The sequence below is a fragment of the Malaclemys terrapin genome, chromosome 17, assembly GCF_027887155.1.
Source record: "Malaclemys terrapin pileata isolate rMalTer1 chromosome 17, rMalTer1.hap1, whole genome shotgun sequence".
Classification (NCBI taxonomy): Eukaryota; Metazoa; Chordata; order Testudines; family Emydidae; genus Malaclemys; species Malaclemys terrapin.
The window spans coordinates 4,829,518-4,844,806 of record NC_071521.1 but is presented as its reverse complement, the minus strand read 5'-3'; the positions used below and the strand labels follow the sequence as shown (position 1 = coordinate 4,844,806).

General features: G+C 47.2%; 1 protein-coding gene across 9 annotated transcripts in view; it reads left to right on the top strand.

The window, feature by feature from the left end:
* DAB2IP (DAB2 interacting protein) overlaps positions 1-15,289 on the top strand; it is a 407,650-nt gene that overhangs the window by 274,878 nt on the left and 117,483 nt on the right. The window contains exon 1 of one of the 9 annotated variants that reach the window (XM_054007206.1): positions 6,132-6,656. The exons of the other annotated variants lie outside the window; for them this stretch is intronic. The gene's annotated coding sequence lies outside the window, so the exon portion shown is untranslated. Of the gene's footprint in view, positions 1-6,131; positions 6,657-15,289 lie in introns of those variants that run through there. 9 annotated transcript variants of the gene reach the window in all.

Sequence of the window (15,289 nt, the reverse complement as noted above, 5' to 3'; positions counted from 1 at the left end):
GAAATCCTCTGGCCTAGCACCTTGTTTTTTCCCTGTTTGCAAAACACTCTCTCTAAATGGCAAAGGCCATTAGCATCATATTCTAATGCTCTACTTTGTCTGCTACCATGTGAAAAACTTCCTCTCAATGAAACACTCCACTGGTGTCAGCAGTAAAATTTTCAATAAACTCTTAATTTACTAAACTACTTTTTAGGGAGGGCGCGGAGACCTGGAATGGCTTACACACACACAAATGTTTAAAGGCCAGAGGGATCATGCAAAATGTATTCCTTTAAATTCAATTATTTTTCAAGAAGACCAAAAAAAATTTTTTTTGTTTTTGAATTGGGTCAACATTCTACCTCTGCAGCACTCAGCCATTTTACATATGACACAATCACCCACTCTGTTTATCTTTAGGCAATATGCTCTTGCAAACTGCCAATTAATTGCAGATTGGTGCCTGCTCTCTGGATAAACATGCGGAAGCAAGAAAAGGAAGGAGCATGGTTCTGACTACTTGGGGAATGAAATCTGTCATTGTCTTAGCCTTGTTATCTGCTATGAAGGCAGACTTTTAACAGAGTGTTCTTCTCGTAAACACTCTTTTCAAGCACCTTCCAAATTTACATTGCTGGTGTGTCAGGCATTGTTGATGGCTAGGCATCAGTGTTTTAAAGTAATTGCTTTCCAAAACATTAAATGGAGACTGTCCCTGCTACAAGACAGGGATAACCATTACCAGGGGTGAAGTGCTCTCAGCAAAGGTCCTTCAAAGGAAAGGTAAAACCAAGATCTAATAAGATCATGTGCTGGCATGTGGTTTGTTCTAGTTTAATTCTACTCTGTGGATTATAAATCCAGCTAGTCGGTTGGGGAGTTTCTGGGGACTGATTTGATCCGCAGTTGACCTGTTTGGGAGGGTCATAGGCCCAGATCAGATCTGTCGATGACTTGTTAGGACAGCCTGCATCGTTCTCCAGGGCTAACTGACCTGAGAGTTCTTTTCCATCTCTAAAAAGAATACACCAGAGGGGACAATCCTTCATCAGTGGGAGGATGCACTGAATAGAACTGAGTAGGTCTTGTCTGTTTCTAATTCAATGATGCTCTGATGCTGCGTGCCTTAAAAATAGAGAGGCTCAGCTGAATCTATAATGGCATCAGAGAGCCAGGACAAAATCCTCTCCCAAGGCAATTCTCAAGAGGACTTTAAACAGCCATCTTGACATTGACTTACTGTAAATTAACTGTTCCCTCTAGGTAAAGAGTAAGGAACTATTTGAAATGAAGAGATAAGTGTGCATATGGATACATTCTCCCAGTCTCTTGTGGACTTTCAGTTTGGTTCCAAAACCCTAGAACCATAGAATATCAGGGTTGGAAGGGACAAGGGAGTACCTGGTGATGGGGCACTTTCTGCTCTATTACAGTGTAAATATGGAGTAAATCTGTGGAATTACTCCAGATTTATACCAGTGCAACAGAGTAGAATGTGGTTCATTATTACCCATTTTTATGACAGCATCAGTGCACATAGTGGTTTACAAGCCACACTGTTTTTTTTTTATTATTAAACATTTGTATTGCATGAGCAGCTTGTGGCCACAGTGGGATTGTGCTAAGCACTGTGCAATGAGTTCATAGTCTATCTAGAATAGACACAAAATGAACACTTAAGAGAAGAGGCGCAAGGATGGAAGCAGAGAGGACCATAGGAGAGAAGTCAATCTATGATGGTTGTTCCCAGTGGAATTCTCAAATTTGTGACATGCTTTTATCTCTGGTGTTACAGGCTGTATTTGGTAACTGCAACTCCCAAATGCTTGCTTACTTACCATATGCCTTCGTTATCCATTGCCAATGTGTTAATTTGGGTATTTTACAGCATATATTACCCCCCATTTCTCTCTCTGTCTGCTCTGATGTTGATCTCTATTTTAGGAGGGGCAGAGGGGGAGTACCCAATGTCTACTACACAGTATTTTGGAGCCCGGGGCAGCAAGCCTCCCAACCCGAGTACAGACTTGCATTAGCAGTGCTCATGCTAGCACTCTGAAAATAGCTGTATAGACAGCATGTTGAAATTGCAGCTCAGGCTCTGAAGTCCACCCTCCTCCCTAGGCTTCAGAGCCTGAGCTCTGGCCCAAGCTGCAACTTCAAAGCGCTGTCGATGCAGCTATTTTTAGAGCGCTCTGTTGACCAGAACTGGGAGGCTCACTCCAAAATGCTGTGTAGACATTTCCTCATGTGGCTCAGAAATGACCCTTTCTGGATGGAAAGGAAGCCAAGCTGATAGGCTCCAAAAGGAGTTCCATCCAGTTGTCTCTAGCACAGAATCTTGGAGATGTGGGTATAAAGTGATTAGCAGGGGGAAGAGGGTGGAATACTCAAGACTCTGAGAAGACCATGAAGGATTCCTAGGGACAGATACCGTTGCAGTGAGGGGAACTTTAAGAAATACACTAGTATAGAAAGTGTCTTAGAGCCTCTCAGCCTGTTAGAACCCAGGAACACTGCTGAAGAATGGAGTTGCCTAGCCCAGGTCGAGCCCAAGAACATTGAAAAACTGGTGGAATCATGTGCAGGTGACTTGGAGAACATATGATAAGTTACTACAGGAGACTGTTAAATGTACGGTAAAGCAGAAGCTTTGAACTCCTGGAACTTGGCTTGTTTAGCCTAACCAAACAAAGGCTGAGGGGGAGATAGGATTGCTATCTATAAATTCATCAGATGGATAAATACCAGGGCAGGAGCAGAGTTATTTGAGAGTTATTTATGAGGGCCTGTGATGTGCAGAAGGTCAGACTAGATGATCACAATGGTCCCCCCTGATCTTGAAGTCTATGAACTGCAATACAGTCTCATGAAGAAAATGCCACTAAGTTGATTCAAGATGCAGCAAGGTACAGGTAGGAAGTTTCTGGCTTTGTAAGATCATGTGCCCTGTAGTCAGAATCAGGAGGAATATGTTTTGTATTGAACAGGTACTTCACTAGCAGGCAGAAGTTTGATGAGTCATACGAGGGCTCAGGAATAACCGTGGGAATAGGTCTATGAACGTTTCCCTGAAAGACCTTTGGGAATCATGGATATTTTGCCTTCCCTACATTTTAAGGCACCTGAAAGCTTCAGATTATGCCCTTTGCATGTAGTTGTGCTTGCACCTGGAATAGTAGCTATCTTTTTGTACACGCTGCCCCTGAGTCAAATAATTATAATTTATACATTTCTTTATGGCTCCAGGAAGTTTTCCTGCTCTTCAGGCTAAAAGGAAATTACTTCCCTCTCAACAGCAAATGCCATGTTGGTAGCACTCCAGATCTATGCCAGTCCACATTAACAACAATGACTGTCTGACAAAGGGCCTAATCCAGCCTTCACTGAAGTGGGTGGGAATTTTGCCATTGAGTTCAATAAGCATTGATCTGGCCTGTAAACACCTACATAGGAGTATGAGTCCAATACCCTTTTCCCACTTAGTGACCTCCTGTCCAGTCCTACTGTAAATGGATCTTCAGGAATGTTGTTTCCTTTTCAGTTGATCTCTTGCTGTCCTAAGTCACCTCGTTGTGGGTATTGCACACAGACATTTTGATTTTTTATCTATCAGCTTACAACATGCCAGGCATCGGGTACAAGAGCAACTGAACTCAAGGTAAGCATGGTTAGGATGTGAAAGCCTGGACACCAATGTGACTATAGAGCAAGCTGTGCAAATTGCATGCCGTAGATTAGAAGGCTGCCATGTTTAAATTGGAGTGACAGTGAAACGCATGTGCTCATGCACTAGTATTACCCAGGCTGCTGGAATAAGATCAAGACATTGCAATTGACAACATTTCTGCTGCTCTGCCTTTCCAACTACTTGCCCCCAAACTAGGAATTTCCAGAAACAGTGGATCTGCTCAATGTTCTTCTCTTTGTGCCAGGATCCATCCTGTTTTTGTAGCAAGAAATCTGTGCATCCCTTCCCTGTGAACATTGGGTGCATGATGTAAGCAACAAAAGTAGAACAAAAGCACAGCCCCGGCTATTCATAGTAGTCCCTTCTACTCTTAGCCTGTGATCGTGTAGTCTGACCTCCTGTATAACATAGGCCCAAGAACCTCCCAAAATAATTCCTAGAGCAGAGCTTTTAGAAAAACATCCAGTCTTGATTAAAAATGGTAAATTGTTTTAATTACTCTCACTATTAAATATTTACATCTTATTTCTAGTCAGAATTTGTCTAGCTTCAACTTCTATCCTTTCGATTGTTATACCTTTCCCTGGTAGATTGAAGTGCCCATTATTAAATAGTTGTTCTCCATATCAGCATTTATAAACTGTGATCAAATCATGCCCCAACTTTCTCTTTGCTAAGCTAAATAGATTGAACTGTTATAATGATCGACACATTTTCTGATCCATTAATTATTCTCATAGCTCTTCTCTAAACAATCTCCGATTTATCAATGTCCTTCTTGAACTGTGGTCACCAGAACTGGAAATAGGATTCCAGCAGTGGTCACACCAGTGCCCAACACAGAAGGAAAATAACCCCTCTACTCCTATTTGAGATTCCCATTTATGCATCCCAGCTCCCCTTAGCTCTTTTGGCCACAGCATCACTTATGCAAGGTCAACATCAAGGCAGTGATCATGAACGCTCCAGATTAGAAGTATGAAAATTACTGCTTTGGGATTGTGGGATATCAACCCAACTAGTCATGTTTTCTCTTGTATTTTTGTCACTGGCTGGAATTTCCTAATTGATAAAGGGGAACTAAAATCTGCTGAGCTGAGGCTGCCTATCAGGTCATTATATTTTAATTTTCTAGTATGATATAAGAACATCCACACTGGGTCAGATCAAAGGTCCATCTAGCCCAGTATCCTGTCTTCCAATGGTGGCCAATGCCAGGTGCCCCAGAGGGAATTAACAGAACAGGTAATGATCAATGATCCATCCTGTTGCCCATTCCCAACTTCTGGCAACCAGAGGTTAGGGACATCCTCGCTAATAGACATTGATGGACCTATCCTCCATGATCTTATCTAGTTCTTTTTTGAACCCTGTAATAGTCTTGGCCTTCACAACATCCTCTGGCAATCAGTTCCACAGGTTGACTATGTGTTGTGTGAAAAAATACTTCCTTTTGTTTGTTTTAAATCTGCTGCCTATTAATTTCATATGATGGAAAAGAGGGCCCTGTCTTGCTGTCAAAAAACATGATTTATTACTACATTAGGCTTCTGTGAAGTTTCCGTAGAGGACAGAAATTACTGCTACTAATACTTACCCCTTCAGAAGAAGTGAGTAACGAATCTCCTTAGCACTTATTTTTCCTTACCAAATCCCCATGCTAGAGATGGAGAAGCTGAGGCAAGAATTGGAAGTGGAGTTTCAAGATGCTCTCTGCTAACATCTTTGGTTTCCAAGCCTTGGGCACCAGCATTCATTTTTGTTTTTCATTTGTATTACAGTAGGGCCTAGGGGCTCCAGTGCGCCCGTACTATGGAAAAACACAGTCCCCATACTCCACAGTGTGCTCTGATCAGACAGCTGAGAGCAAGGAGCTATTATTAGCTCATTACAGTGAGGCTCAGATAAATTAATGTTCATGGGGGGGAGGGGGTCTACTGTAGAGTTGGAAAATTGACCCAAGCTTGTGCCTTATCCTTAAGTCCATCCTTCCCCTTTCAATAGGGGATGAGACTCTTGGGTTTGAGGGGAGGCATTGCATGATGCTAGAGTGACCAGACCGCAAATGTGAAAAATCGGGAGGGGGGGTAATAGGAGCCTATATAAGAAAGACCCAAAAATCGGGACTGTCCCTATAAAATTGGGACATCTGGTCACCCTACATGATGCCCTTTAGTTCATGCTTAATGCTTTGTACATGGAATGTGTCTCTCTGGGTGTCCATAATTTAAAATATGTATTATAGACAGCAAGGCAGGGGGGAAAAAACCAACCAGCCTGACAACCTTGTTATAATTTTGCTTTAAAAGGTTAACTGTCTTAAGGAACTAATAAAGACCTGGCTGTGATTCCAGATGCAAATGTGTGTGAAACAGGCTTGACATTTTAATGATACATTTCAGGCCTAGGCAGCTACATCTCAGAGAGAGTTTGGAAACATTTATTCCTTTCACTTGAATACATTCTCCCCGCCCAGCCACATCCCTCCTTAGTGCGTCCACCAGTCACTTATCTCGGGCAGCGCTGGAGATTTCCACTTGGCAATGGAGGGGTGTCTAGTTAAGGGATTTGTAGACAATCTATAAGTGGGGGAGCCCACAGGCAGACACGCGGGCCTTGTCGCTCCTCACCCACCGGTTTGCTGAACCGCACCAGTTACAGACGATGAATAAATGTGCTAGGTTCTGCTTAATTCGGAATGAGGTCCTTTGCCGTGTAAACCAGCTTGGCCGTGCAGTCGGAACCAGTCCCTGAGCGAGCGTCTGGGCGCTGGAGCCGATGCCGCTCCTTGTTCCCCGAGAAGCGAGCCCTCGGGAAGGGGGTTGAATTACAAGCGAGGGGCAGGCGGCAGCGTGCTGCGCCCGGGCAGCTGCAGAGGAAGGGGGGCGGCCTCGGGCTCCGCAGGCCGGAGCGTGCTCCGGGATCCGCTCCCACTAACCCCAGCCTGGGCCGGGCGCCCCTCCGGCCGGAGCAGCGGCGCGAGGTGAGTGTCCCGCGGGACCCCCGGGGCTGCCAGAGCCCGGCTCACCTTGCAAGAGGGAGCGCGGGAGCCTCCCAGGCGCCCGGCCCCGGGCTCTCGGAGCGGGCCGCCCCCGGGGGACGTCCCTGCTGCTCCGGTGCAAGCAGCCCGCGGGGGCAGAGGCCGCTGCCCCTCCAGCCCAATTCCGGGTGGTGCAGCCAGACCCCGGCCCGGCCCGGCCGCCTGCGGGGCAGCGTCTTGCTCCATCCGGGATGGGGGTTGTCGGAGCAGCTTTGTGCGTAAGCCCCGTGCGCTCACCCCCCGAGACGTGCCCACAAGGTGAGCGCCCTGGTCCCAGCGCCTGGAGGGAGCAGCCTGGTGCGTGGGACCGAGGAATGGGGCGGGGGGCGCCTGCAGGAGGCTGTGATCCCTATCTTTAAAGGGAGACTGTCAACTTAAAACTCCCATAAGCTAAGAATGCGATTGTCCTTCCCTAATGTGCTCAGGGCGGCTGAGAATTAACCCCGAGGTGGTGGTTAAAGCCGAGCCCCAGTGCATTCCCTCATGTATGCATTTTGTGTGCGTTTCGCATTTCATTCCGAGTGGGGCAGTGAAACTAGATAGAGCAGTTTCACTCCCCCGCGCCCCCCCCCCCAGCTTAACACTGGTCAGTTCCGCTCTCCGGATCCCCTGCACTTGTCTGGTGCCTGCCTGATCCGAACACTTCAGGGAAGGTTAAAATTGAAAAGCAAAATTACAAAATAACGGATGTCTTTGAAATTAAATTAAATTAATCAAATAACCCCTGGCAAATGTTTCCCTTCCTATTAGGTTTCGTACAAACCTTTTTAAAAATATTAAATTCAATAGAGGCCAGTTAAAAAACGTGTCACGATAGTGGATGCTGCTTGAAAAATCTTAACCAGTTACTTTATCTGTTCTGGTCTTTGCATTATTCACCATTCAAGCACTGCAAAAAATAATCACCAGGTTGTGAAGATTGTCACGGTTGCTATATTGCTTTATATTAAAAAAAAAAAAAAGCAGTAAATCCTTATGGTAACCAGAGCCCCAGGGGGACGGGCGCAAGAGCAATTTCTAGTGGGGGTGCTGATGATGGGAACCATGTATGTGATGTTTGTTGTTAATGCTTCAGGCCAGGGGGTGAGGTAGCACCGCGGCACACCAGAGAGTCGGACACAGCTTTCGGATGGGGTCTTGTCGAGGCCAGGGGCTAGATGTGGCTCCCCATGGGGGGTGGAGGTGACGCACACCAAGCAGGATCCAGCTTTGAGGAAGCACGCCAGGCAGGAGGAGGAGGATGGGCAGGGAGTATGAGGAGAAGAGGAAGGTCACAGATCTACTTGAATATGTTCATGTTAAATTGTAGCCTGGCATTTACAGTGGTTCATTTTCACAGGCCAAGTGGTTATTAATAGTCAAGTTAATGTTCAAAGGCAAATTGATTTGACTCCACTTACTTCTTTTTATTTCTCAGCCATCAGTTGTTCAGTTACTTTTCTTGTGTGGGTGCATAAGGGGGGGTTGGGGCCATGGCCTCTTTGGAGAGGACAGTCCCTACAGCAGCATTAGCTCTGCAGAGTGCTTGTGCAGCATCCCTTTTTGCTAAGCCCCTGGTTGGGAGGCTGGGGCAGGCTCTTTGCACCCCTCTTTCCTCTGTACCCCCATGCAGGAGCTGGGCACCCTCTGGCCCTTAGCAATTAGTACTTGATGTCACCAGGAGTGATTGCAGCGCTTGAGGGAGGAGAAATCGCTGTGGTTAGGCCTAAAAACACAGCCCAAGCAAACTCCTAAGAGGCTGAACTGCCTCTCATGGCCTCATTAGTCGACAATATTAAAATGAGGAGACGCCAGTGCGGTGGGTGCAAAAGCTGTTTAAACAAAAGGGAATTCTCCGCTCACTGGGAAAGTGTCTCCTTGCTTTCTCCCAGTGAACCGTGCGTGCTGTGCTCCGTGCTCCTCCCAGTAGGGCTGAGCTGTGTGTATCTGTCTGTTGTTTTAGCAGAGCAGCTTAGTAGGATTTTGTGGCCCTAGGGTGCATATTTGAGAGGCTGGAAAGATTGTGCAAAGAAAGAGAAAGCAATAAGTAATTTCATAGGATCTCAGCTGCTGTAAGAGTGACAGGAATAACACCTTTTCTTATTCAAAATGCTCCCCATAGCTCCGCTGGGGTTTATGCATCAGAACCGCCCTCCTTCTCTGCTCCTTTTTGACTTTCATAGTGTTAGACATCTGTAATTTTGATGACAGACTTAATAATATAAGCTACAATTGTCTTTTATGTTGCAAAGAGCTGTCAAGGAGCCTGTAACATTATCAGCTGGAATAATGGAAGGCAAGGCCAACATTTTCAAAAGAGGCCACTGATTTTTGCGTGCCTCAGTTTCTGGGCGTACAGCTTGAGACACTTGGGATCTGTTTTTTTAGGGGCATTGCCTTCTGCTGGAATTGTGTGTGCTCAGCGCCTTTGAAAATCAGGCCGAGGATGTTTCAGGTTGGATATCCCAAGTCAGTGACCACTTCAGAACAGGTGGGCATCCAGATTTCTGGAAATATTCTTTTTTCTTGGTAATTGAGGGCATGTCTACCCTACAATCTTAAGTCGACCTAGGGTAGGTTGACTAACAGGCACCACAGTAATCACTCCGGTGGTTGATGTCCAAACTACCCTTGTTCTGTTGGTGGTGTGCATCCTCACCAGGAGCGCTTGCACCGACTGAAGAGGGGCAGTGCGGGGAGCTGAGAGCCAGGGTTCTCAGCTTTGCACAGCTCTCACCAGGAGCTCAATTGTCCCCCAGGCTTCTCGCCTCCCTGCTTCCAGCCAACTGGCTGCCACGCTCCCAGCAGGGAGCCAAGAGCCACGGGAGTGGAAGGGTGGGGCAGACTCGGTGCAGCTGGGCTGTCTGCTGGGAGCAGGGACCATAGGGGCAGCAGGGCTCCAAGGGGGAGCCCAAGCTGGGAGTCTTGCTTGGAGCGGAGACCTAGCAATTGATCCCTGAAATTGACAAGACAGGCAACAGCTAATGTAAGGAACCCAGTGTCTACAGAGACACTGCAACAGGCTAACTACACCGACACAAGTCCTGAGCCTCTCGGGGAGGTGGAGTAATTATATTGGTGTAGCAGGGCACCTACATCAGTGGGAGCCAGGCTGTAGTATAGACACTGACATAATTAGGTTGACATAAGCTGCCTTATGTCAACCTAACTCTGTAGTGTAGATCAGGCCTCAAAGACGCTTGGTCGTCTCAAGGGATCCTCTTCTGCTGCTTGCTCTGTCTGTCTCTCTCTCTCTGTCTCCTTCCTTTCATTTTGTGTCTAAACTGAGAGCCTCCAGCCAGAACACAGACGCGTCATGTGCCCTGCTTATTGTGAACTGAGAAGTCCAGTCCATGATTCCATTTGCACTCTCTGCTGTTGTTCTCTTCAGGTGTGTGGCGCATATTCTCACTCCAGCTCTTGGAGATGACTCATGTGAGGGACGTTGCCTTCCGGAGCAGATTGGCGTTAACTCCAGCTCAGGAGATGCCCATGGCTGCTGGATGATATGGTGACGGGTGACTTAGAAATACTTCTAACAACCCTGGCTCACAGTTCCATAAAGAGTCTCCTCTCCCTTATCCTCACTCTCCAGCCAGTTCTTTCAAACGAAACACCTCCCCCACATCTTGCCCAGTGTCCAGCTGGCTGATTGGATGCCCTGTCAATAGCCAGAACTTTTGCATCTGAGAAGGAAATGAGCAGGAGCTTAGTCAAAGCTGCAGAACTCCTCTAGAGACGCAGAAAAGAAGTTTCCCTTGCCCAGCTGCGCACTATTGTTTCAGCCAGATGTTTTGACCTGGAGTGAGTCAGGTGGGATCAGGAGTCCTGGGGAAACTGCATTGGTGGCAGTGGGTGTCCTCATGCTGGTGCGGTTCTGGCAATGGTAGGTCCAGATCTCTGCACTGGTGTGATGGGCAGAGTTCACCCACTCGGCTCCCAGCCAGCGAACAGGACGCAGTGAAGCTGGGCTGCAGCCAGTAGATGAATGGCCAAGATTTGGGAACAAGAATTAGGGTGATAAAACAAAGAATTTTAGCAAAAGCCTTTAAGCAATTTGTCACACCCACAATCTGATAGGCAAATGTGCCGACTATTAACTCTTTCAAAGTGATTGTGCAACGTGGTACGTGCACTGGTGCCATCACATGCATAACAGAGCTGAAAATCCCAGAGGTAATTTAAACCAGTTCTTCCGCCAGCAGGGCATTTCCTGGGAGCCACTGTCCCTTGAGTGCACCTCAGACTTCATGAGAGACCTGAAATGCCCTGCCCTGCACTGTGGAGTCTGTGCTTCTGAGGGCCTTCTTATGAAGATCCCACCCAGTACGTCATGAAAGGTCATATCCCACATTTTTTAGGAGTAAGGGTATTAATTCTGGGGTGCTGGGCAAATTCCAGCTTAGGAAATTCCCTTCTGTTTCCATACATTGTCCCAAATTGTCCTGTGAAGACAGTAGTCCTTGCTTCCTGACCTAAGCCGTTGTGTAATGTTGCTGTGTGCTGTCAAACTCTTACTTGTTCCACACTAGCAATGGCAGCGTGTGTGTGTGTGTGTGTGTGTGTGTGTGTGTGTAAAGTGATTCCTACGGACCTTTACCTAGAGGGGTTATGAAGCTTAAGAAAGCCTGTAAAGTGCTTTGAGCTCTGTAGATGGAGGCCCTAGAGAAAGACAAAGTACATATCATTGTTATTGGTATTAAACAATACCACCAGCCTTTCTATGCTATCCATGGTTCTGTGCAGTCTGGGTTGCTAGAGGATGTCTGCCCTTGGCTTGAGCACGTGGTAGCAAAAGCCCAATCTGCTGAATGTCAAATAAAATTGAAATTGAATAGTGCTGGGTGCATTGTCACAAGAGAAACCCAGCTCCTTCCAGATGATCGGTGGACAGTGGGTTCCCCAGCCAGAGTGAATCTGGAGCCTTCACCAGGAACTGGCAGCCCAAGAGAGGAACAAAAAGGGGGAAGTCTGGAAAAGAGTGGCCGATGGCCAGGCTTTTAGAGAGACTCCGACAGTGACGACAAGGGACCTGGACCCATTCTGCAAACCTCTCCCTTCTAAACCAGAATTGACTGTTAGCGCTGCCATGGCCATTACTTCTGTCAGTGGCAGAGCGGTGATTGGTTTTGGAGCCAGGATATTATTTACCACACTTGAATGATGGTGCAGATGTGGGAAGTTAGCGTTTAGACCTAGGAGCTTAGCTGTGGTTTGTGTCGTGTCCCTTGGCTGGCTTAGTGACGAAACAGACAGGAATACGGCTCTTGGAGCCTTTCAGAGAACCGGGTTTCTTGTATATTTCAGTGCTTGTCCTTTCACAAGGGTGAAGGAGCCATTAAGGGCAGAGGGCTGTCATCGTTTAACGGCACCCAGCAGCACCATACAACAGTTTAAGACACAGAATGAAGGAAGGAGAATTCTGATCCCGTTGAAACTGTGAAGGGAATTTAAATGAACAGAGTGGTCACTAAGAGGGCTTTTGGCCAGCACACAGGGTTATTGTCTTGACTCTTACAAAACGTGCCCTGAGAATTATGACTACAAGTGCCCATGACCTCTGCAGCAACTTGTCCATTAATATGCTGGGCCACTCGTTCAGTGCAGACTTACAAGGAGAAACTCTAGGCACAGAATTGCCTGGCACCACTTCCTGTAGCATTAAGGTATTCCATGCATATCTGCCATGGCCCTTTTTCACTTGGGAAAGATCGCAGCACAAGGTAATATCCCTCGGGTGAAGTGACTTGCCCCAGGTCAGATGGTGAGGCAGTGGTGAAGCCCTGATTACTCTAAATCACTAAATCTAAATTCATCCCCTGCTGTAAATCACTAGGCAACACTCCCAGCACCATAGCAAGTGCAGGAGAAATCTCTGGGGAATTCCTGCACCCTTATCTGTGTTGCTTGTTTGTTACTGGTGTCCTAAGCACTTTCCTGTCTCCCTGACTCTGAGAACAGGGCTCTCATCCACTCCAATCTGTTACTCCATGGCCAATTGCAGGAGGTGGAAGAACCCTGGGAAGAGCTAGTCCCAGCATTCACAAGGATACGTGTTTCCTACACTGTGCTACAGAAATGGCCTTCCTAGAACTTGGCAGGTCAATGTCAACGTAGGCTCACTTTCGACCACGAGCCCCCAGAGCAGCTGGAGAATGCTTAACGTGCTCCAGATGAACTCCCTGTGGCGGCCTTCTTGTAGTAAGAGGAAGGTGTGCTGTTGCCTTAAAGATCCAGCTTGCTGCTGAACGTACACATGAGCTGCTGCGCTGAGTTAACAGTAAGCAGCGTGTGTGTCCGTGTCCATCTGTCCCTGATCCTGTTCTCTGTGCTGGGGGAGTCAGATGCCGAGCCGGTGTCCTTGGAAATTGGGGTTAATCCCAGCCAGATGGCGCCGAGGGTTTGGCTTGTGCGCGCTCTGTGACCATCCCCGGGTGGCTACCTGGAATGCTGCAGCGCATGCCAGCCTCTTGCCGGTTTGCCCCCTCAGCCAGACCGACATGAGTAACAATGGGCGTGTCTGAGCTTTGTCACGTGTAGCGAGTAAAGCGGTTCACGATACATTAATCACTGATGGCCACGCTGCCTGGGTGCTTTTCGGTTCACTCGTGGCAGCAATGCTGTGTTGTTCTGCAAAAGAAAAAAGAAGTCTGATAAAAGGACCTTTGAACCCCAGTGTTTGTGTCTGTGCTGTTGCCTGGGCGCTGAGGTACAGGGATCAGTAGCACCAAAGGAACTTGTTTGCCACCCTGGATGTTCATGCTTTCAGTCATGGGCTTCAGTAGCATTAACGCTTCTCTGTGTTTGTCAATTGCTTTCTGCCTGCTGACTGGGGATCGCCTAATAAACCACCAGATAAGGCCTGGGTGGTGGGAGCTGGAAACCAGAACCTCTCAGAAACCTCACTTGGAATTTCAGCAAGTTGGTTCCTGGTCCACACTTCCACCACAGCTGTGGCGATCAGGTGAGCCCTGCCCCAGATTGGTACATCAGGGCGTTCACAGTGGAGGGGCTGCAGCCCTGTTTGTTAGTTGTGTTGTGGTATCAGCTAGGAGCTGCAGACAGGGACTAGGCCTCCACTGGGCTCGGTGCCATACAAACCCAGAGCAAAGAGATGGTTCTTACCCCAAAGAGCTTACATTCTGCAGCTGTTTCCCACAATAGCCAGCCCCAAGTTTTCAAAAGTCATGCGTTGCTCTCCCTCATAATTTGATTGGCTTGAAAATCATGAAATTTAAACAACAAATAAAATTGGGGTTTCTTTCATTTCCCTTCTGGATTGTGAGTCTTTAGGGGTCACGTTTTCAAGCTTTTGTCTGCAATCATGGGGGCTTGAAAGTTACTTTAAAAAAAGCAAAAGCTGAGATTCTGGTATGTTCACGTGATTCCAGGAGCTGAGGCTGCATGAAAAACACCAAATACCATGAGACTCGCAATACGATCACAAGAGTTGGCGACACTGCATCTCTTCCTCACGCTTGGTTCAACAGAGCACGAATGTGTTGATCTCTAGGGCGCTCTCCAAAGCTTTTGCCCTGGTTTTTCCTGGGTTGAGTGGGGAAGAACTTATTTGTTGTAGGTCCGGGCGGTTGATCTTCCAGCTGATGTTGTGTGCACTGTGGTTTGGATTGGGAGGTGTGTTGTATCTGACATCAAGCTCTAGGCACATGAACCATCGACGTGTACATTGTATAAATCAAATAAATAACTCTGTTCTGAATCATGGGGAACCCCCCAAGTCCGATTCCACACTGCAAATCAGCCAGCACCAGCCCTGTCTGTACAGAACAGCCATTTCCTCTCCTTCTGGAAGTAATCTTTAGGATAGTTTATGTGAGCGGGGCAGCAAGCAAAGAAAGAATCCAAGTTTCTAAAGTAAATGCTGCCATCTGTCATACAAAATAATAGATGAGGACTCTCCGTGTGTGAGAGGGTGCGTGAAACCAAATCTCCAGGGTTGCCCTTTGCAGACCAGCACATTGTACAGGGGCTGGGCTCCAACGAAGTTCCTATAACGCTGGCTTGCGTTTGCAGCTCCTGCGCGTGGCCCCTTTCACAATGCTGAAACTGTCGGGCCAGCTGCTGTTCTCTTCACTGCACTCTAGAATGGGGGCCTGTAACCTTCATAGAAATCAAATTGGGGGGGGGGGGGGTGTGTGTGTCTTAGATTGTACATGTATGTGTGCATCGTATCTGTATGAAATAGATCCTCCTACAGAGAGAGAGAGAGAGAGAGAGAGAGACTCATGTCATGAAAACATAGAACCGTACCAGTAATAATAGCTAGCTGTTATTTAGAGATTTCCGCTGTAGGTCTCAAAGTACTTTACAAGGGAGGTTAGTATCATTATCCCCATTTTACAAAAGGGGAAACTGAGGCCCCATCATACCCTATTTTGGGCAGATAGTATATCTTTTAATTCCACATCTCCTGCCCCCAATAGCTGGTGCTAGCAAATGCTAACGCATTTCTATACAGACATACCTTCTTTGTTTTCTTACGGGCTTTGGGCTTTGCGGTTTTTGTGGCTGCAGTGTTTTTGTTTATCCCAGACTGAGCCTAGACCATTGTTTCCTATTGACTCACGCCACCTTTT